General features: G+C 40.4%; 1 long non-coding RNA gene across 1 annotated transcript in view; it reads right to left on the bottom strand.

The window, feature by feature from the left end:
• Window positions 1–737: 737 nt before the first annotated feature.
• LOC140511261 (uncharacterized) overlaps window positions 738–22,807 on the bottom strand; it is a 40,023-nt gene continuing 17,953 nt past the window's right edge. The window contains exon 2 of the long non-coding RNA XR_011969483.1: window positions 738–1,046. This is a non-coding gene — a long non-coding RNA (uncharacterized lncRNA). The remainder of the gene's footprint in view (window positions 1,047–22,807) is intronic.

Genomic DNA, 22,807 nt, shown 5'->3' with positions numbered 1-22,807 from the left:
CTCAAGGTACAGGGTAAGCCCGATTTTTGTAATCTCTACCTTGATTCTATCACCTGAAAGTGGGTAGCATGGATTCTACTCTGGATTCTGTCATCTGCATTTTGGCCCATAAAGGAATTTGTTTTCCTTGACTACACATATTTGTTGCAAGAGTTTTGTTTTTCTTTTTTCAGTGGAGATAAAGAGTAGGAGAGAGAGAGAGAGAGAGAGAGAGAGAGAGAGAGAGAGAGAGAGAGAGAGGATAGATTTTTGTGCAATTAAGATTAAAAAATTTATTTTATTAAAAAAAGATATTCATGGTCTGAATATATGATTGAGGTCACTCTCATAAGCCACTCTCTGGCTTCTAAAGTATCCTTATAAGAACATTAAACAGGCTAACATTCACCCACAGCTTTCTGTTTAGTACTTAATATATTATGGGGTCTTGCAGCTATGAATGGGCCAGCAGGTAATTACAAATTTGTGTGCACACACATACACTTTTCTACAAAGCAATTTCAATTGTTTACATTCACATGAGAAGGACGGAACTTGCTACTGCAAAAAAAAAAATCCTTAATCGTAAACATATCTGTATATATGTTAGCAGAAGGATAATGGCAGCCAGAAACCAGACATTATGGAATAAATGGTGGCAATCATAGTTTAGCTGGTCCTGCCACAATGGATAGTCAACAACATTAATCATGCAACAGAATACAGAATAAAGGAATCCACACAGGTACAAATAACAGTAAAAGTTCAAAACATCGATACTATTTTATTATCTCCACAGCAAGGGTCTCACGGTGGATTCCTAACCCTCCACTGAAGCTTAGATACATTTGATCTTGCTGATGGCTAACTCCAATCCTCTCACCCCTTCTCAAGGCAATTCCATACTTATCATTCAGAAGTCTGAAACAGAGCAGCTGAACCTAGAAGAAAAGAGTGACCTGTCCATCACAGCAGAAGAATGAGCTGAAGGACAAAGGCAATTGCAGATGAAGGAAGGAAGAGGTCCTCAAGCCAGTCACTTCTGGATTTCATTCCTAAGATCTCCCCTAAACCAAGAGAAATAAAGTGTCAATGAACCTTAATAATAAAAGATGGCATTTTTATAGCACTTTTAAAAGTTAGCTAAGAAATTTACATGGACTATTATACTGGATCCTCACAACCCCCAGTGGCATAAGCTCTCCACATACTATTAGACCCATTTTATAGAGAGGCAAAAAAAATGGCTCAAGGCCGACCAAAAGGTTGACTGATTAACAACAAGTGAGTAGAAAAGCTGAGAAAATTTCCTGGATCCACTAGTGACCTACAGGGGTGGTGAAAAGGATGCAGTTAGGGCAGATGAATGACTAAGGGGCTACATGGGGAGAATGCTGAAGAGTGCTGATACTTTGCCTTGTTTTCCCTAGTTTCTAGATGTGAAGCTACAGTGGAAAACTTCATTGTGGGGAAGATGAAGTAGAAAGGTTCTCACAAGAGAAATGGGGGCTGAGAATATTTATATTACTTTATGTTACCTGTTCTAATTAAATGGGGTTTTTTATACTAGTTCTAAACTGGTCTAGGTTTTTGTTAGTATAGTAACAAACCGATTCTAGCTCTGAATTTGATTTTGGAGGTTCCCAGGTTCTTTCTAGGATGGGGACTTACACAGATAAGACCTATATTACCACCACTATCACCACCACCCAAAAACTATGATCCCAAGCCCATGAGAGATTAGTTTGCATTGTCAAACTAGTGACACTATTTCAGAATTTTAGCCTTGGACTCCCAAAAGCAAATAATTGCACCTCATGCACAATTTCCTTCCCTTTCTGCTTCCCCAGAATTTCATCCATGGGAGTCAGTATCATCCGTCATTAGTGATCAATGTTTATAAGACACCCATAGACTGCTTAGTGCATAAGGGTATCAGTAAAGTATTCCAGCTGATCTCAACTCTTTTGAGGTTGAATGAAAAACTTTCCTTTCTATTAATATTTTCTCTCTTCCTCAGTCATAAAATTGAACTATATATACAACCATATTTGTCTTCCTGTCCTAGACCTCACTGTAAAATGAATGCTCTTAAGCATGTCCCAGGTTAGCTGAAGATGGAGGGATGCAGCTAAGCTTCATGAAAAAAGCGAATGCCTGGAAATGATGAAACCCAAGTTCTCCACAAATTGTGGGACTTGGACTAATTTTTCTGGATATCTTTCTCTCCCAATTGTAAAAATGAGAGTAGCAAGTTCCTCCCCACCGAGCTTGGCTCTGCTCTCAGGGAGTAGCCTGGGCAATTTTCCAGAATACCAGGTCACCAAGTCTGACCTCTAGAGACAACCAGCTACTGCTGCTGCCTCCCTACCATGCTAGGGAAAGTATGGATGATCCTCATTATCTTACAGGCTCTTGAACTGATTGATGCCTGATTGCCATCTAGAATTGTCTAGCTCTGTCCCTTCCCTATCTCCCCAGGATCCTGAAGGGATCATTGCACTAATGGGCATGAACTCCTTTGAAGTGAACTGGGGAAAAACATAAAGATGCACTGGTATTATGATTTTGTGGCTGATAAGAATGATCCCAGTATTTGATCATTCGTCACAGTGAAAGGCTAGAATTCTGAGATACCAGTATCATGATTACTTGTCCTTACATAGTATACTTTTCCATGTTGGAAGCCATGTCACTGGTTGAAACAATCATGCAATTACAAACAGTATGACCTGTTACCTCACAATGGACACCAACCAACACAATAGCAAATAACCCTAGGCTACTGACAGTGCATCTATTAATTACTGCTCATGCTCAGATGAATCTTGCATTTATGGAGAAAAAAACAGACCAGGATAGCAATAACTCAAGCCCTGTACAAGCTGTTATAACTAATTTTCCCCGGAAAATTAATGTCACTGTGCATAGAAATGGAATCATGATCGATGAGTTCACCTCCGGTTTTTGCTCCCAGGAACTGACTTAACCACCAAGTCCTCTTTCAGAGATAACTAGTCCATTAAAGAGTACAAGCAGGAACAGCAATATTGTCCTTCCTATATTCCACAGGGTTGGAACGGCTTTACAGCCTGCTCACCAACAACCACATTTTGTGGACAATTATTTTAAGCCATGTCCAAGAAATATCTGTCTAATTCACCATTCATTTCCAAAATTTGTACTCAGAGGTAATTTATGATTTTGGGAGCAAGGACTGGGTTCATCTTGCATATTCTTAGCCTGTTTGATCTACATTTTTTGTCCATGCATCATTCACTCGTTCTAAAAACATTTGTTGGTGTTCAATCATTTCAGTAGTGTCCAACTTTTCATGAATACACTTGGGGTTTTCTTTGGCAAAGATACTGGAGAAGTTTGCCATTTGCTTCTCCAGCTCATTTTACAGTTGAGGAAACTGAGGCAAGCAAGGTTAAGTGACTTGTCCAGAGGCACACATGTAGTAAGTGTTTTAGGCTGGATATAAACTCAGGTTTTCCTCTCTCCAGACCCTGCTTTCTATCCACTGCATCACCTAGATGTTGCTTGTACTGGGGAACAAGGGTCCTGCAATGAAGGGTCACCATGGTAGGCAAGAGAGTATACTTCGGACACAGGCCAGAAGTCAAGAAGTTCGTTGGCAAAGTGAGTCAACAATATGAGGCCATAAAAGGAGTTGCCATGCCTTCTATACCTAAATTCGACAATCTGCCATTGCTATTTTCCTAAAGAGCAATGCTTTTGGTGTAATCCAACCTGGGCTTGAATATCAGCTGGGCTGCTTTCTGATTATGTGACCATAAACTATATAATACTTCATCTTCTATCTGCTCATTGGTAAAACAAAGATGTTGACTAGATAATCTAGTATTTTAAAATGCCGTTCCAAACCTCTGGAAAGGCTGTGTTCAATTTTACTTTTCTTCTTGGACTATGTTTAAGTTTACCTTGACATATCTATTAAAATAAAAAATAAAATAAAAAAGGTCTCCTAAGCAAATTATGTGTGTGTGCTTGTGTGTATTTATTGATTCATTCTAGTTTCCATGACCCAAATAGGGTGTGGACCATTGCTACTACTCAAAAGCAGGGGCTCTCCTTTGGGATTTGGTCCATAGAGGTGTGGCTGAAAAGGAGTAGGCTAAATAATTTACCAGTTCTATGCTGTAGGTCAGTAGCTAATGGAACCTATCCAAGGAAGCAGGGAAGGATGCAGGAAGTCATCGATGATGATACTAATAAGACACAAGATAAAGACAGGATCATAGAGATAGAACTACAAGGGAACTAAGATGTCACCTAGCCCAATTCCCTTATTTTTATAGTTGAAGTAAAGTGAGTCCCAAAGTAGTTGAGTCACTTGCTCAAAGTCATTCAGGCTGTAACAGAACCAAAATTGGGCTCCACTCCAAACCCATTACTCTTTCTACTGTAACCTGGATCAAATGGGAAAAACACTCAGAAAATATTCCTTAATAAGCCAACTGTTTTGAACGTGGTAGTTTTAGCCCTTAAAAGTGCATGTTACACAATGTCCGCTATGTAGGTAACAAAATGTCACTGAAACCATTTCTTGAAGACTTGATATTTCATCACCCTCATGAGCGTTTGGTAAGGTAAAGGGAAAACTCTCTAAAGGTTCCAGAATTGGGTTATATTTGTGCTACAGGGAAGTTACTCTATGGATAGCATTTTCTGTCACTCACCCCTTATGACTAGAGACCCTGAAACTCATGATCAGCAACTAATAAATACCAGTTACCAGGAATGTTGCCAATTTCTTCATAAAAGAGGAAAAAAATGACCTTGGTTTCCCTGATATGTGTGTTCAATGCCTCACTTATTTTTTTGGAGGAAATTGGGCTTCAGTGACTTGCCCAGGGTCACACAGCTAGTACATACCTGAACTGGAATTTGGACTCAGTTCCTCCTGACTCCAGGGTCAGGGCTCTATCCACTGTGCCACCTAACTACCCCTCAATGCTTCATTTTAACTGAAGAAAAATGTTAGCCTCACGACTTTGTCACAAAGGAAAGGAGTTGGGCTCATGGCTAGTCTCAATATTTTTATAACTTAGAAGCATTTAATACTGAGGATAAGGTAGTTCCAATCCTCTCCTAGTTGAGGGAGAGAATAACCCTCTCTTTTTAGAAAGTCACTTTAAGAATACTTGCAGGGTCAAGGATAAATGAAACACTTATAGCTAGCATTTATATAGCACTTTAAGATTTGCAAAGTGTTTCATATATTATCACATTTGATCCTCATAACAACTTGGGTGAGACAACTCCCCCAAGTTTTGGTTTCCTCATCTGTAAAATGAGGGGGTTGGACTGGATGATTTCTGATGTCAGATAAGGAAACTGAGGTCAAGCAGTTAGGTGATTTGTCTAGGATCACCTAGATAGCTAGTTTCTAAAGGAGGATTTGAACTGAGATCTATCTGACTCTTAGGTCCAACACTCTATTGACTGAACTGCCTACGTGTCTCTAAATGAAGGGGACCAGGAAGTTATCAAATAAATTGTGTGATCTTTGCATGTTCATAAGACCCTGTGAGATGACAGTCAGCTTTTGAAGTTTGTTCTACTTATTAAAAAATGACATGCAAATGAATATTAGCTTGCATAGGCCGCCCTACCCTCCTAAGAAGCATCAGCCCAGGTGTACTGGGTTTATTGACAGATGTAAACTAGTTCTGAGATGCAAAGATTCTTAATAGTTACCTAGATGTGCTGTTCAAGTTTTAGCCCTTTTTAGTATATTGGGTATTATAGCTGTTTTCACCACAGCTGGAATTCCTATTCCATTTATTCCTCTTGCCCATTTACTATTACTGGAATCAGCTGAAGAATGGATCAATGTCACTTGAGGGCCTCATGGACCTTCTAGAAAAATGATGAGTGACATATGGAATGAATAGTCATGGATATGAGAATTTCTAATGTAAATCCATGGACTTGACCTCTTGAATTATCAGAAAGGATCCCAGAACTCAATCTTCCATTCCTTTTCATGGGTAGCCACACCCAGTCTACACTGTCCAAGTTCACCTTGTGCCCAGTAAAGATTTATGCTTGTAGGTAGCCTTGACTAAATACAGAGTACCTTGAAGATCAATCTGAGCACGAGCATCAACTGTAGGTCCAGACATGCAGAATGTTTAAAGCATCATGACTAGTTATGAGTCAACTAGCCCTTATCTGAGACAGGCTGATACAGAGATTAAAGCCATAGGAGTACTTTAGGAAAGGATAAGGTGAAAGAACTGACCAAATTCAGATCATGATAAATAGCTCAGGAGTCCATCGAGATAAGTAGGGAAAGATGCAGAAATCCAAGGTGAGAGATAAACAAACAATGAGTCAGTTAGTGAAGTCTGGGTGAAGAATACATGAGTATCTTGTAATGGGAAGGAATATGAAACTAGCAAGTACCAAGGCATCTCCTTGAATGTTTTGAGCATAATGAATTTTCAAAGCCTTTCCACCTGAGCAGAAATGAATCACAAGTGAACACCAGTTGGTGTTGACAATAGCAAGCTGGCAGGAGGTCTCCTTGGAAATACTGTCAAAATGATATTAGAAATTTGTTTCAATACTATATGAACTCAAAATTAACAACATAGTATAGTGTTAATAGCGCTGGATTTGGAATCAGTAGAAGTACATTTAAATCCCAATTCTGCCATTTTACTGTGTGTGAGACCTGTGTGGGACCTGTGTGGGACCACCTGTGTGGGCAGATCTCAGTTTCCTCATATGTAAAAGGAAGAGAGTGGATTAGATGACTTGTAAAGTTCCTTCCAACTCTTTATCTATTTTCTAATGAAATATTTGTGGGTTGTTTTCTTTTACTGAAAAGTATTCTATAGTTCAGAGTGGTTTTCTCCCCAGTTCATATAATGACTTGCCTATTACTTTGCAAAGGCATGAGAAACACTTCCCATAAAGAGGATAAAACAGAACATTGTAATGTTGATCACCTGAGGGGCATAGCAATCTTTTACCTCTCAAAATTAGGCCACGTGTTTTAAATAGATCATTATGACTAAGGCCTTTTCCTTACTCAAGCAAAGAGCTGTCTTTGGCTGATAAAGGGACTGGCTATGGTAATATTGCACAGGAAGGGGAATGGCATGGTGATGCCCATCTCGGAAAGGTCCACAGAGTAACAAATCTAAAACTAGAGGGAACAACTTAGAGATCATCTAGTCCAACCCTGCCATTTTATAGATAAGAAAAGTGAGGCCCAGGGACCTTAGGTGATTTGCCCAAGGTCACAAAGTAAACATCTGATGTTGTTCAGTGATCCCATGATAAAGATATTGAAATGGTTTTCCATTTACTTCTTCAGCTCATTTTACAGATGAGGAAACTGAGGCAAACAAGGCTAAAGGAGTTGCCCAGGACCACCCACTCAGCTAGCAAATGTCTGAGGTCAGATATGAACTCAGGAAGATGAGTCTTCCTGACTCCAGGCCCAGCACTCTATCCACTGCCATTAGTAAGCTTCCAGCTTCTCTGACTTCAGAACCAGTTCTTTTTGTTCACTTGCTTTTAATGAAAATAAAAACTAAACCTGCAGATTCTTCCTTTACATCTTAGATGTAAATATGAAAGCACTGACACTCATCACTAATTAAGCAACTGCATGGCATCTTGGCCTCTCTCCTGTTACAACAATGAATACTAATGGCGAAACACAGAAAACTGCAAGATCACTGAGTACCAGAATTTGGACCAATCCAACATCCTACTCTTCTCAAACCCAGTGAAAGTCAAACACAAAGGTTAAACAGAGCAGGTGGATAGAAAGAAAGATCGGTTTTTAAATTTTGGTTAGATATACTGAGAAAACATGAATCTATATCTCCCCACAACAAAGGCTTGGAGGGGCAGGTCCTGGGACCTACAATTCCTTGGCCCTTTTAAGAGTCTAAACTCCATAGGTGTGGTCGCCATTCCTTCCACGCCCAATGCGCCTCAGTACTGCGGCCAGGATCCTCCTCTAAGTTTCCTGGCCCTGACCTTGCTCTGCTCCTCCATTCTGTAGTCTGACTTCTTCACCATTGCCCCCCGTGTCAACTCTATCCTCAGCTCACCCATCTGGGCTCTCACCTTCTGGTCTGTGTCCCAACTGTACGCTCTCACACACTGTTGACCCATTGCATCACTGTCTTTGCTGCCCTCTGCCGCTGAGCTCATCTGTGTTTGTGGACCTGGACTCTCCCCCACCACCTACCATCACCCCAGGTCACAGCTGTAAACCCTGTGCAATGTGGTGGCCTGGAGACAGATACTTGCTGCCCTCTGCTGGGCCTGATGAAACCTGTGGAGGCTCTAATGACGCAGAATTGCTACAATTAACCCTGTCTGTATGATAGCCCTGCCTCTGTTCAGTCCACTGTGTGAAGATCAGATCAATCAAGGTAGAGAGGGTAGATTTCTGGAATATTTCTAGAAGGCAGATTTCTAGAAGAAACATAATCCGACTTGTGAAGGGAGAATAGAAATGCTGAAGAAATAAACTAGTAAGGAGTGGAAAGCAAGATGGAAACATTTTTTCATTCATTCATTCATGGGCAGAAACGGGCAAAGGAAGGCATGTTAGAAGGAAAGAGTGATTTAGAATTAATTTTTTATTCCCGGGAGTCTTAACCTTAATTGTGTTGTGGAACCCTTTGACAGTGTGGTGAAGCCTATAAAAAATGCCTTCTCAGATTTTTAAATGCATAAAATAAAATTCATATAATTAAAAAGGAAAGCAAAGATTAGTGAAAATAAAGATGGAATTTTTTTCCCATCCTAATTCAAAGTCCTCTTGAAATTTATCTATAGATCTTTTTATTTATCCAAAAGGGGTCCGTGGACCTCCAGTTTAAGAACTCCTGTTCTAATCATTTATATAGTCTATACTTGAATCTCTTCCAATGGTAACTGCACTGTCTAGTCTAGTATAAGCACCAGACATAAGAGTTAGAGAGCTGGGAAACAAAGTTTGTGTATGTCTCCATAAGCATATATGTCTCTGTGTGATTGTGCATATACATGCCTAAAGAGACATGCCTTATAGAGCTAGATCAAACTGACTAGAAGTCCTAGATAGATAGAGAACTGAAAGGAACCTCAAAGATCAACTAATCCAAATCCCTCGTTTTACAGAGGGAGAGATTGAGGCCCAAGACAGTGAAGTGAGTTGCTCACACAGTAAGCCCCTGAGGAAGAATGTGGACCCAGGTCCTCTGAATCAAGGTTTTTTCACTGTAGTAATAAGGACACTCCCAGAATGACAATTCCAGGTATTTCCAGCTTTCTACCATGGCCAATGGTGTCTAGGGAAAATCTTCATACTCTAAGAAGTATGTCCAATAAATCAAAACTTAAGGTTGGTGAATTACAAACATGAGGGTTTTGTGAGCAGCTAGCCATTTTCCTTTGGGGTAGATCTGTCTGTGTTCATCCTTCATTTTCAAAGACCATGACATCAGAGAAATGGTGACATGACTTGCACTTGACCTTGTTTGGAGTGAGGGAGGGCTGTGCAGGTCACCAGCCTCACTTTCCCCTCCTGAGCCATCTGGATCCAGTGATGGGAGAAGGTCCAGGATGCACTGGGAGACCTTGGCCTATTCAGGTACTCAGAGTGAGGTAAGGCCATTCAGTGAATAAGTCTCTCTAAGAAGTAATCAGGGAATGGCCCCTTTAATGAGCAAAAGAAAAAAATTAGCAAATCAAGCTGGGAGGGAAAGAGCAACAGTTAGCAAGTAAGAAGTAAGTAAGAAGAAAGAGAGGCTATGCTCAGAGGAGTAGAGTTTGTATTACTGATTTGGCTTTTTTGCCCCCTTACACATAAAAAGTTCACTCAATTGGGAGTTGATGCTCTGCAGGTTTTAGCAGAATTTCTAATACCATTCAGGGATACCTGTCTGACCTAAGATTGGCAATTATCATGGCGAGTATGGAGGTGGGTCCAGAAAATAACCATTAAATGGAGCTTGGGCAGGGACCTATATAAATTTTAACAAATGGGGAGGACCAGGGAGGCTCAATAAAGACTTTGCAGATCACTGAGTTGCACCTTTGGTACTCACATCTCATTAGTACCTTCAGGTGCTTATTCCTGTCTAACTAGAAAGTAGGGCAAAATCTTCTCCCATAGCTTCCTTTTATAAAGAATATAAGATGCCAGTCATCTCTTCATTTGCTACCAGATGCTTGGCTTGGTTTCAACTCTATCATCTTCATTATGCCCATGCACAGGATAGCCTCTGGCACTCTTCTCCATTTCATCTTCCTTTTGTATATTGTTTTCCCTCATTAGATTTTAAGTTCTCTGAGGGCAGGGTTTGTCTTATTTATATCCCCAGTGTACAGTACAGTACTCGGCATATAGCTGGCACTTATTAAATGTTTATCATGTCATATCATATCATACTGAGTTTAGAATAGAATTTGAAATTCAGCCACTGATTCTAAGGCTAGTTTAGTGAGTGATGCACAGGACTAGTTTTAAGAGTAATAAATCACATTTAAGATTTACAGAGAGCTTTTCTCACAACAATGGCTCGCTGACAGATCTAGGTGAGCAACAGAGGCAGTTATATATCAATTATCACATTCATGTTTGTAATTAAACCTGGCTCTGACACATGAACAAGCAGATTAGGCTTTGACTGATGGAACTTTAGGATAAACGTTTCCTCAAAGGTTGGAAGAAGTTCTCCAAGGAGGAAGTGACAGAGGAGAATTGCAGCCTATTGGCTAGAGGTTAAAGATAGAAAAATATGAAACAGAAAGGGAAGGAGATTAAGAAAGGATTCTAAAAATTTGAAACTAAATAATAGATTTGAAGCTCTTTCAAAAGGGAGATCTAAACCTCCTATGAAAGAAGAAGCTTTCTATGCTCCAAAGATTCTTGATGTGAATCCAGAAGCACTATCAGCTAACAAGTCATCCATTAAAGATCATAAGGAAGAAGAAATGAGTATTGGGTTTTGATGGCTCCCTACCAAGGGAGACTGAGACAGCTATTTGTCAATCTGACAGAAACAATAGAAAGATCTGTGAGTCTTCCCAGGAAATATGAGGTGGGAAGAGGTAGTCTTCTGAGACTTATGAAACCTACAGACAACTATTACCTTCCTAATAATTCACATGGAGATAAAACATACTAAAAGAAAAATTCTCGGGGGCGGAGCCAAGATGGCGGAGTAGAAAGATGCACATACACATAGCTCCGAACCCACAACCCACAGAATGGCTTGAGGGGACCAACCCACGGTGAATTCTGCACCCAGAGGCCACGGAATATTGGAGCGAGGGAGATTTCTGTTCTGGAGAGACCTGCAAACTTCTCGCGGGGGGTCCTTCGCGCTGCGGACTGGGCGCCGGGACTGGGAGCTGAGTGCAGCCCTGCAGCGGCTGCGACACCGTGAGGAAAAGATCTGAGCGGGCTACGGGGACGGGATCTCCAGCGGCCATGCGGGTCCCTCCACCCTCAGAGGGACCTGCAAACCTCTCGCAAAAGGTCCGTCGCGCTGCAGACGCAGAGCCCAGCCCTGCTGCGGCCGCGGCTCCAAGAGGTACAGATCCGAGCAGGCTTCAGAGACGGGCTCTCCAGCGGCCGCACAAGCCCCACCCACCCACAGGTGACGGGGGTCGGTGAGAGAGTCTCTTTGGCGGGTCGAGAGGGGAGTGGGGTGCCCCCATGGCTCGGGCCCCCCGGGAGATAGAAGCTGAGAGGCGGCTGCAGACAGGGGCTCCCCAAGCGGGCGGGAGCCTGGATCCATTGTGGAAGGTCTGTGCATAAACCCCCTGAGGGAACTGTGCCTGAGAGGCAGCCCTGCCTCAACCTGACCATCTGAACTTAATTCTCACACTGAATAGCAGCCCTGCCCCCGCCAAAAGCCCTAAGGCGGGAAGCAGCATTTGAATCTTAGTCCCCAAACGCTGGCTGGGAGGACCAGGAGGCGAGGTGGGTGTGAGGAGAATATTCAGAGGTCAAGCCACTGGCTGGGGAGAATGCCCAGAAAAGGGAAAAGAAATAAAACTATTGAAGGGTACTTTCTCGGAGAAAAGACACTTCCTCCCTTCCTTTCTGACGAGGAAGAACAATGCTTACCATCAGGCAAAGACACAGAAATCAAGGATTCTGTGTCCCAGCCCACCCAATGGGCTCAGGCCATGGAAGAGCTCAAAAAGAATTTTGAAAATCAAGTTAGAGAGGTGGAGGAAAAACTGGGAAGAGAAATGAGAGGGATGAAAGAGAAGCATGAAAAGCAGATCAGCTCCCTGCTAAAGGAGAACCAAAAAAATGTTGAAGAAATTAACACCTTGAAAACTAGCCTAACTCAACTGGCAAAAGAGGTTCAAAAGGCCAATGAGGAGAAGAATGCTTTCAAAAACAGAATTAGCCAATTGGAAAAGGAGATTCAAAAGCTCACTGAAGAAAATAGATCTTTCAAAACTGGAATGGCACAGATGGACGCTAAGGACTTTATGAGAAAGACAGATATCACAGAACATAGCGAGAAGATTCGAAAAATGGAAGATAATGTGAAATATCTTATTGGAAAAACAACTGACCTGGAAAATAGAATCAGGAGAGACAATGTAAAAATTCTGGGACTACCTGAAAACCATGATCAAAGGAAGAGCCTAGACATCATCTTCCATGAAATTATCAAGGAAAACTGCCCTGAGATTCTAGAACCAGAGGGCAAAATAAATATTCAAGGAATCCACAGAACACCGCATGAAAGAGATCCAAAAAGAGAAACTCCTAGGAGCATTGTGGCCAAATTCCAGAATTCCCAGGTGAAAGAGAAAATATTGCAAGCAGCTAGAAAGAAACAATTCAAGTATTGTGGAAATACAATCAGGATAACACAAGATCTAGCACCCTCTACATTAAGGGATCGAAGGGAATGGAATAGGATATTCCAGAAGTCAAAGGAACTAGGACTAAAACCAAGAATCACCTACCCAGCAAAACTGAGTATAATACTTCAGGAGAAAAAATGGTCTTTCAATGAAATAGAGGATTTTCAAATTTTCTTGATGAAAAGACCAGAGCTGAAAAGAAAATTTGACTTTCTAACACAAGAATGAAGAGAACCATGAAAAGGTGAACAGCAAAGAGAAGTCATAAGGGACTTACTAAAGTTGAACTGTTTACATTCCTACATGGAAAGACAATATTTGTAACTCTTGAAACATTTCAGTATCTGGGTACTGGGTGGGAGTACACACACACACACATGCACACACGCACACATACATAGAGACAGAGTGCACAGAGTGAATTGAAGAGGATGGGATCATATCTTAAAAAAAAAAATGAAATCAAGCAGTGAGAGAGAAATATTGGGAGGAGAAAGGGAGAAGTTGAATGGGGCAAATTATCTCTCATAAAAGAGGCAAGCAAAAGACTTATTAGTGGAGAGATAAAGAGGGGAGGCAAGAGAAAAACATGAGGTCTATCTCATCACATTCCACTAAAGGAAAGAATAAAATACACACTCATTTTGATAGGAAAACCTATCTCATATTACAGGAGAGTGGGGGACAGGGGCACAAGCAGGGTCGGGGGGGAGGATGGAGGGGAGGGCGTGGGGAGGAGAATGCAATCCGAGGTCGACACTCATGGGGAGGGAAAGGATCATAAGAGAATAGAAGTAATGGGGGACAGGATAGGATGGAGGGAAATATAGTTAGTCCTATACAACACAACTAGTATGGAAATCATTTGCAAAGCTACACAGATTTGGCCTATATTGAATTGCTTGTCTTCCAAGGGGAAGGGGTGGAGAGGGAGGGAGCTAAAGAAGTTGGAACTCAAAGTGTTAGGATCAAATGTAATGTTCTTACCACTGGGAAATAAGAAATACAGGTTAAGGGGTCAAGAAAGCTATCTGGCCCTACAGGACAAAAGAGAAGATGGAGACAAGGGCAGGGAGGGAGGATAGAGGAGAGAGCAGATTGGTCACAGGGGCAATAAGAATGCTTGGGCTTGGGGGGGGAGAGGGGATAAAGGGGGAGAAAATTTGTAACCCAAAATTTTGTGAAAATAAATGTTAAAAGTTAAATAAAAAATAAAAAAGAAAAAAGAAAAAAAGAAAAAAGAAAAATTCTCTGAAATACTTTTAAAGTAGTTAAGCCCTCCTGGGCACAGTTGGTGTTTTCATCACTATTACTGATTAAAGGTAGGAGATTCAGGAGAGAAAGGCAAATTTGGAAAGTAAATAGATATGCTGAGAAAATGGCATATTTTTCTGATTTCTGAATCATGGCTTTAAAATATATGTATGATGAGCTTTAGGCCATAAGTTCCATAACAAAGGCTGTTAAAAATGTAGTTATGTCATGAATCTGATCAAAAAGGTTTTAAATTGAAAAGAAGTGAAGAAAACCACCCACCTAGATCGATTAAGCCTGGTACCACGGGCAGTATCAGTAATCAGATTAGAAGAGAAGACCAGTAATTCATAGAAGATAATATCCAAGAAGACAGCTGGAAATAATGGCCTTAAATGCCTGTGCAGTATTCTACATTCTCTGTTGTATGCTGCATTAATAGAAACACAGCATCTAGAATGAGAGATGTAAGAGTCCCTTTTCCACAGCACCTTGTATGGGGCAATGTGAGCAGTTCTGTGGATGAATCTTAAGATGGGTGGTGGAAATGGGAACTATTAGGTAGGTTGGCTAGCAAGTAAGAAGTAAGTAATAAGAAAGAGAGGCCATGCTCAGGGCAGTAGAGTTTGTATTATTGATTTGGCTTTTTTGCCCCCTTACACATAAAAAGTTCACTCAATTGGGAGTTGATGCTCTGCAGGTTTTAGCAGAATTTTTAATACCATTCAGGGATACCTGTCTGACCTAGGATTGGCAATTATCATGGCGAGTATGGAGGTGCAGGAAATCAATGTTTAATTTTAATTAATATCTTTTTTTGTTTAATCATAAGAATTGTTGCTCAGTAGATAGACTATCGGGCCTCGAATCATGAAGAACTTGATTTAAATATTACCTCAATCACTTAATAGCTGTGTGACCTTGGGCAAGTCGCTTAACCTCTATCTGCCTTAGTTTCCTTAGCTGTTAAGTGGGAATGATAATAATAACACCTACCCCCCAGGGTTGTTTAGAGAATTAAACGAGATAATATTTATAAAATGCTTAGCCCAGTGCCTATCATATAGTAAGTGTCTAATAAGGGTTTGTTTCCTTCCTTCTTTTGTTCTTGGTAACTTTATTTTTATTGATTTTATAGTCCATAAATCTCTCGTTTCATTCTAATCTCAAGCTTGCACCACCTGACTGGTGATGGTAGGCCTGGCCCAGAACAAGAGTCAACCAGAACCATTTAAAAGAGGGTGACAGGCACCATGAGATGACTGGAGATCTGTTTCATAGGTGAGGAAACTGAGGTCCAGAGTAATCACGCCACTGACTTAAGATTGAGCAGGTTTGGGATCTGAATTTAAGTTTTCTGATTCTATGCCATACAAAGATCAGATGATGGAGCTGGGGCTATTTATACTGAAGTCTTCATTGCTGTCTTCATTGCTGTACCTAGGATACACAAGACCCCAGAAAAGCTACTTCTGGTTTGATATACTCTGTGGGTCAGTATCCACTCAAAGCCTAAGTTCATGAGCCCTAATTCATGTGTTTATTTTTATCAGTTGGCCAAAGGTCACATTAGGGATTTTTTAGGTCATTTAATCAAATAATATGGCAAATACAGTGACAAAAAAAAAGATTCTCCAGTCATTCATAAGACAAGCTGTTTCACAGGTTACCATACCAGTAATTGAGTATGGTGCACACATAGGAAACATATATGTCTAGGGAACATGCATGGAAGGCTTATGTGGACCAGGGCACATATGTGACCAGAGCTTTTCATATGTCTAATTCGGTGGAGCTGTTGATTTCTTCTGGTCATTGAGTCTTTATACCGGGTATCACTTCTTCACTCTACGTTACACTGATTCTGCTTGGAATCTCTACTGCTCTCAAGGTCACCATCACTATCTACTGGGCTTCAGACCTCTAGTTTCTTCAAGACCAGCTGCTCCTTTCTGCTACCATATGCTAGGGTACAGCAGCAAGAAAGTCAGTCCATGACAAGGGGGATATAGATCTTTTAATGAATAGCTACACAGGAACAAGTCAGATAACTGCCAACAAAAGGTTTTAGGCTAAGATTAAATCTATTCTTGTAACTACCAGTGTCTGGTGTTGATTCAAAGTCCTATGGGCTCAGATTTAAGATTAGGAAATTCCTTTCAATGAAAACCTTTTAAGGAAAACTTAATTAAAACCAATGTTAGGGATTCATCTCCAAAATCCATAGAAACTAAATGCAGGGTAGGACAAAGAAACTCACCTTACTTCCAGGATCTTTTAGGATTAACATGCAAATGGAGTTAAACAAGAACAAAAAGCTAATGGAAGATGAGACCCTTGCTTGTTCTTCACTCTCTTAGCCCATATTCTGGTCTTTATTATATGTATTTTCCAGCAACTAAAACCTCTGGTTCTTGTTCTGTTTCCTGGCACCACAAAACCTTGGTCTTTCCCTACATCTAAAATTTTAAGGCCTGTCATGGGGATTAATTAGACTTGTTTTGCTTTGTCCCAGAGAGAAGAATGAGGGTCATATGGTGCAAATTGCACAAAAGGCAGACTTTGGTTTCATGTAAGGAAAAACTTTCTAGCCATTAGAGGTAAGAAAAAGTGGAACAGGCTGTCTGTCTATAAAACATACATCCAAATGATCACTTGCCAATGATATTATATAGAAGGTGAAGAGCAAGCTGTGTCACCAGGAAGGACAGTCACAGGCAAACAAAACTTTCCTCTTCAGCCTTTCACAGACCACTGCTCCAGCCTTTCCTCTTCCCTGCTGCACTACTGATTGTCCTCACATGAAAGTGGTAATTAATCATACACTGCCTTTGGAAAGTTCCTCCATTCTTGTTTTAAACTGGCCTCTTGACTTATTTAAGTTATTGAATCTTAACTAGACTATAAGGGTCTTGAGGATAAGATTCAGTTTTATCCTTTTCTTTGTCTCAATATTTCTTTGTCCTCATACTTTGTTTTGTCTCCTGAAGTCTTTGTATTATAACCAAAATAGTGTCTAACTAATATTAGGTACTTAGGAAATACTGATTGTTTGCATAATAGAAATATCTTGTACCACTGTTGTTAGGGGGACAAATACGTATTTATATATACATATATGTATATAAATATATGTGTATACACATACACACATATAAATATGTGATATATGCATGTATGTATGAAGCACTAATGCATTGCTGGTGACGTTGTGAACTGATCCAACCATTCTGGTGAGCAATTTGGAACCATGTCCATACTGAAAATTTAATAATAGACTCTCTCAAGCTGGCTGGAGCTCCACCCAGGTTGAGAGAGCCTATTATTAAATTTTCAGTATGAGCATTTGCACCACAGAAATCAACAAACCCTACAAATCTAGACTTAAGAAAGTGAAGAGAAAAAACCTCATAATGCAGATTAAGCTTATATGTATCAGGCATAGATTTTTTCCCTAAAGAGTTAGTCATCAAATATTTATCAGTACACCCCTGAGTTCAACTCATCTTGCAGTTTAGCCTAATGGAAATATCATGTATTTGAAATCAGAAGTTTTGGGCTTGAATCTCAGCTCTGCTACTGGTGGACAACCTGTGTCACTTTGGGCAAATCATTTTTCCCTTTCAGTCTCAGTTTCCCCATCTGTCAAATAAAGGGGTTGACTCTCTTTCTTCTTTGTCAGACCTTTTTGACATGTTGATTAGTTTTGCTGAATGTTTTCTAATTCCTCTTTTTAAATTATGGCTATGAAGGAGTGGGGAAGGTATATTGGTAAGAGAATTTGAAGATCTTCCCTGCTCCTTAATAGACCTGTGTGACCTGCTTTGAACTTTGGTCCAGTCCACAGCTTGAGTCCCCATGAAACCCATGGTGAGTTTTATGGTGGAGCACGAAGGGTACAGCAGGAAGAAAGAATGAGGTAGAGCTGAGGGAGAGAGCAGGCAGAGCAAAGCAGAGCAGCTAGTGTAAGTGAGAAAGGGTGGAATCTTGCCTAGGGGAGCTTGTTTATGGGGAAGTTTAAGGGAGGGAAGGCTTGGGGATGGTGGGGCTCCCTTTATTGGTAATATGTACAAACTTCGTTGTTACCATGGTGGAAGTGGCTTTCTGGTGTCTGAATAAATATTTTGGTTTCATCTTTGAGGAAGACAGTTTATATTTTGTGAATTTACCCTGGAAATACGCATGCATATCCATAGTGCTTACTGTAGGTATAGCATTGGCATATAGAAGGACACAGTGGAAAACATACATAATTAAAAAAAATATTTATTTTAAAAAATAAAAGGGTTGGGGGCAGCTAGGTGACATAGTGGATAGAGCACCAGTCCTGGAGGCAGGAGGATCTAAATTCAAATCTAGCCTCAGTCACTTACTAGTTATATGACCGTAGACAATTCACTTCACCCTGATTGCCCCACCCCCAAAAAAAGGAAAAAATAAAGGGGCTGCACAAGACTTCTAAGGGTTCCTTAATGACTCCTCAGAAAAAGATGAAATCACTAAACATTCTATACTTCTCAAATTTGTAAACACATCCACCCCTAATTGCTACATTTTCTCCCCCAAAACAGAAAGCCTTTTGTGGGTAAAAACTGACACCATTTTCCTTTGACCCTGAACATCCGAGCTCTCCTAGAATAATGCCGTTTTTGATAGTCATGTATCTCGTCATAGAGTTATCTCTACGGTCTTGGGGACAGTATGAGCAGCAGTCACAAAAGCACTTAAGTGTTTTTTGATGATGATAAAGGCAGTGTGAGCATCAGTCCTTCAGGGCTTTGGCTCCCCTTCAGGCTGGAATGCAGCCTTGTGGGTTTCTGCAACTGCACTGTTTACCACAGTCCTGCATGATATTTATCATATATATCTGCAGATATCTTCCCTGTTTCACAGAAGTCAAACATCAATTCTTCTTCCCTGATGGCTCTTCCATGAAATAAGCATAAATTAACCCAATTATTTGTCCCTTTGCAATGTCCCAGAGCCAAGGTGATCTACGACCAGAAAATTTTACTTGGATTTCATTAGATTTAGAGCTAGATGAGACCTTAGATGAGACCATCTCTCCAACCTCTTAATTTTATAGATAAAAGAAACTAAGGCCCACAGAAGTCAATGAAGCCATTTGCCCAAAGTCACAAGGGTAGCAGATTTGGGATGTGAACATAGGTTTTTCTGGCTGCCAAATCAATGCCCTATCATCAATATTATAATATCTTTACTTATTTTGTTCAATGCCTAGAGCGAGTATTTAGAGGCAGACTGCATAGAAAGGTGCCTAGAGTAGCAATAAGTGGCACATTATAATATTGGTTTTTTTAACCATGTATAAATCTTTGGTTTCAAAACATTTGACTTCCCATGGCAGTTAGGTGTTTATTTCATAATCTATCATGCCCTGCATGTTTCAGAGAAGGCACAAAGGCCCTGGTAGACAGTTAACACCCCAGGGCATTTTTTTCAAACCTTTTCTGAGAAATGCAAATGTGCTGCTCCCATCTTCTCCTTTCTGATTGGCCATAGAGGGAAATAATCATGGTATGATGGGCTCTTTTCTATTACATGATCTGATGGCTTTTTCCTACTCTTATCTGTATATAGCATCCTTCTTCAATGTAGCTTAAAAGTTTGTATGTAACCTAAATAGTCACATAATGGAGAGAGTTTTGGACTTGCATTCAGAAACCTAGGATCAAATCTCCATTCTGCCATTCCCTACTTCTTTGACCTTAAGACAAATCACTTAGTATCTTTGTTCCTTAGTTTTCCAGCTTTGCACCTCTAGTTTTCATCTGTAAAATCATGAAGATGAAGTAGGTATGTGATCTCTAAATTTCCTTTCCCGGTCTCAATATATGAGCCTGCGAACCATTCCCCGAGAAGTAATTCATGAGATCATAGACAATCAGTGCTTGGAAGGAACCTTGGAAATCATCTAGGGAAACTCTCGATATGGTAATTTAAATGGGAAGATCTTTCCCATTTATTAATAGACCTATGTGACCTGCCTGGGTCACATGGAAGTCTGAGTCACATGGAGCCTGTGCTAGGAGGAGTTTGCTGAATGAGTGGAGCAGGAAGGGTGGGACAGGAAGAGGCGGAGCTAGAGCAGCACTGAAAGGAAGTCTTGAGAGTAGTCAGAGCTAGGAAGATGCAGGCAGTTGGTTAGCATGAGTGAAAGAGCTTGTTTGTGATTTTGTTTAATGGAGCTGGAATGGTTTGTGGGAAACCTAGCAGGGGGAAGGCTTGGGAATGGTGTTGTTCTCTGCATTGTTATTGTATATAGATTTTTGTTACTACAATGGATTTGGTTTTCTGGTGTCTGAATAAATGTTTTGGTTCTGTCTTCCATGCAGAGAGTCTGTTATATTTCACAATTCAGACTTGCACTGGGATATTCATGGCCACCATAGGTGCTGTGAATATTGCATTGGTGCTACAACTCTCTTATTTTACGAATGAAGAAATAAAAGCCTGGCCAATGTCACACATAGGCAGCTAATTTTGTGAGGAAGCATGTTATTGTGAGCGGAACACCGGACTTGGGAACAGGAATTCCTGGATTCAAAAGCTTCCCCAGATACTTACTAGCTGTGGGCCCTCAGCATATCATTTGACCTCTTTGAGGTTCAGTTCATGATTACAGGACCATAGATTTGTAACTGTCATTGGCCAATGGTGCCATAGGCCATCTTGTCTAACTGCCTCATGTATATAAAATTACAGAATTATGAAGATCAAATAACATGTAATGCACTTTGCAAACCTTAAAGCACTATGCCCATGTAAGCAATTATTAATTAAATATATCAAATAGTTATATTAATTAATATTAATGATTAATTACCTTTATTTTAGACCTGGGACAGGAACCCTTATCTCTTGACTCCTCCCCTAGTGCTCTTTCCTTTAAAACACATCATTTCAAAGTAACAATGTTCAAGTCCTCTTTAAAAGGTGTTCTTAAATTCTAAGAATAACATACATCTCAAAATACCCAGTGAACTTTGTGTCCCAATATATTTGAATATAAAAAAAATGTTATCCTCTTAAACAGAGTCCATGGATAACTGTTATAAGAAAAATGATTACCTCACTCAAGTCAGGCCATTTTTTTCATCTTACAAGTTTGACATATACTTTACAATAAGCATACCACCATGGAAAATGTGAAGGTAGGGAAGTTGTAATCAACTGGTTTAATGCTGTAACCTTGCTGAATATCCTTTCTATGTCATAGCTGAGTAACTTCCTTTGTCAATTTTTTGATGGTCTACAAGTATCTCCTTTCATTCCAATTTTCAAATTATACTACTGAACCAGGCTGAATTTAGCCCCTAACTTGGAACTTATCCCCATCCTCAGCATTATAAAAAGGTTTCCCTAATTCTAAATACATAAACTTATTCCAAAGATGCTCTTTATCTACTTGTCTGAGTACCTCAAGTACAAGGATGTCATTGGCATAAGCGCTCTCTCCACCAACACAGGTCACAAACCATCCATGCCTTAGTTTTCATGAGTAACTACAACCAACAATAATGACAATAGCTATCACCAACTGGCCAAACTTCTGGCCACAAATTTCTCTTCATTTAGTTTGACTCGTCTATATACATGTAATGGTAATTTAAGCTTAATGGTGGGTGGGGGAAAGAGTTCAAGATCTTTCCCACCCATTAATAGGCCTCAATTTTTCTAATGAGGCACTGGGTCAGAGGGTGGTGCCCTCCAGCTCTGAAAAGTGTAGAAATGCTCTGAGGTGAGGTTTTGTTTTGGGGCTTACTCATTGGAAGTGTTTGGCCAGATGAGACTCTGGGAAGATCTCTAGCTTTGAAAACCCAGAGGTCAGTGCTTCTCTCTGGTAACCATGTATGTATCTCTGTATTTTCTCCGAAGTTTAGGGTGCTGACATTTTCCCCTGAACTAAGTGAATTTCATATACATCCAAATATATATATTTGTGTACGTGTGTATATATATGCTTAATTAAAGTAGATTGCTGACCCCTCAAAAGTTGCTATCTTTTTAAAAAGCAGATCTAAGAACCTGTGCAGCAGGCCATCCTGTGTATGCTGGGGTCCTTGCTGTCACAATACATTGGTGGGCCCAAACAGGCTTTGGAGAATCCAAGATCACCTCTGCTAAATGATGTTGCCCAAGCAGGCCCTGAGCAGAGGTGCATATCTACATGTAATGAAGCTGATCAAACTCTAAGACTTTACATACCAGCTCAGCTCACTAGTATAAGCAACAGAGATTCTGGAAATGTAAAGATGCAGCATCACTCCATTTGAATCAAACTGATAATGCTTTCTCACTTATCATCTGCCAGGAAGGTTAGTTCTCTAGTTGACTTTCTATTTTCCATTTTTGAAAATACAGCCTGTGATCAAATTAAAGGCTTCTACCAGTCTTGTGTTCCAGACACTTTACAATGTCTCTAGGGACTTCTGGGCATCAAACCTGTTGTAGACCTGGGCAACAGGACCTGGCATAATGCCCACAGCTCTGGCTTGCCAAACAAAATCATTTGTTTTCATCATAGAGCTCCAAGTGCCCATAAGAAGCTTCTTTCCAGCCCTCCCATTCAGCTAAGCTCCTGTTTCCCCATCTCCAGTAGGCAAAGAGAGAAGCTATCCATTAGGCCTGATTCACTGCTCCTTGTAGATTTGGAAGAAGAACGAGC

This window comes from Notamacropus eugenii, chromosome 6, assembly GCF_028372415.1.
Source record: "Notamacropus eugenii isolate mMacEug1 chromosome 6, mMacEug1.pri_v2, whole genome shotgun sequence".
Lineage (NCBI taxonomy): Eukaryota > Metazoa > Chordata > Mammalia > Diprotodontia > Macropodidae > Notamacropus > Notamacropus eugenii.
The sequence above is the reverse complement of the archived record's forward strand: the minus strand, read 5'-3'. Positions and strand labels throughout refer to the sequence as shown.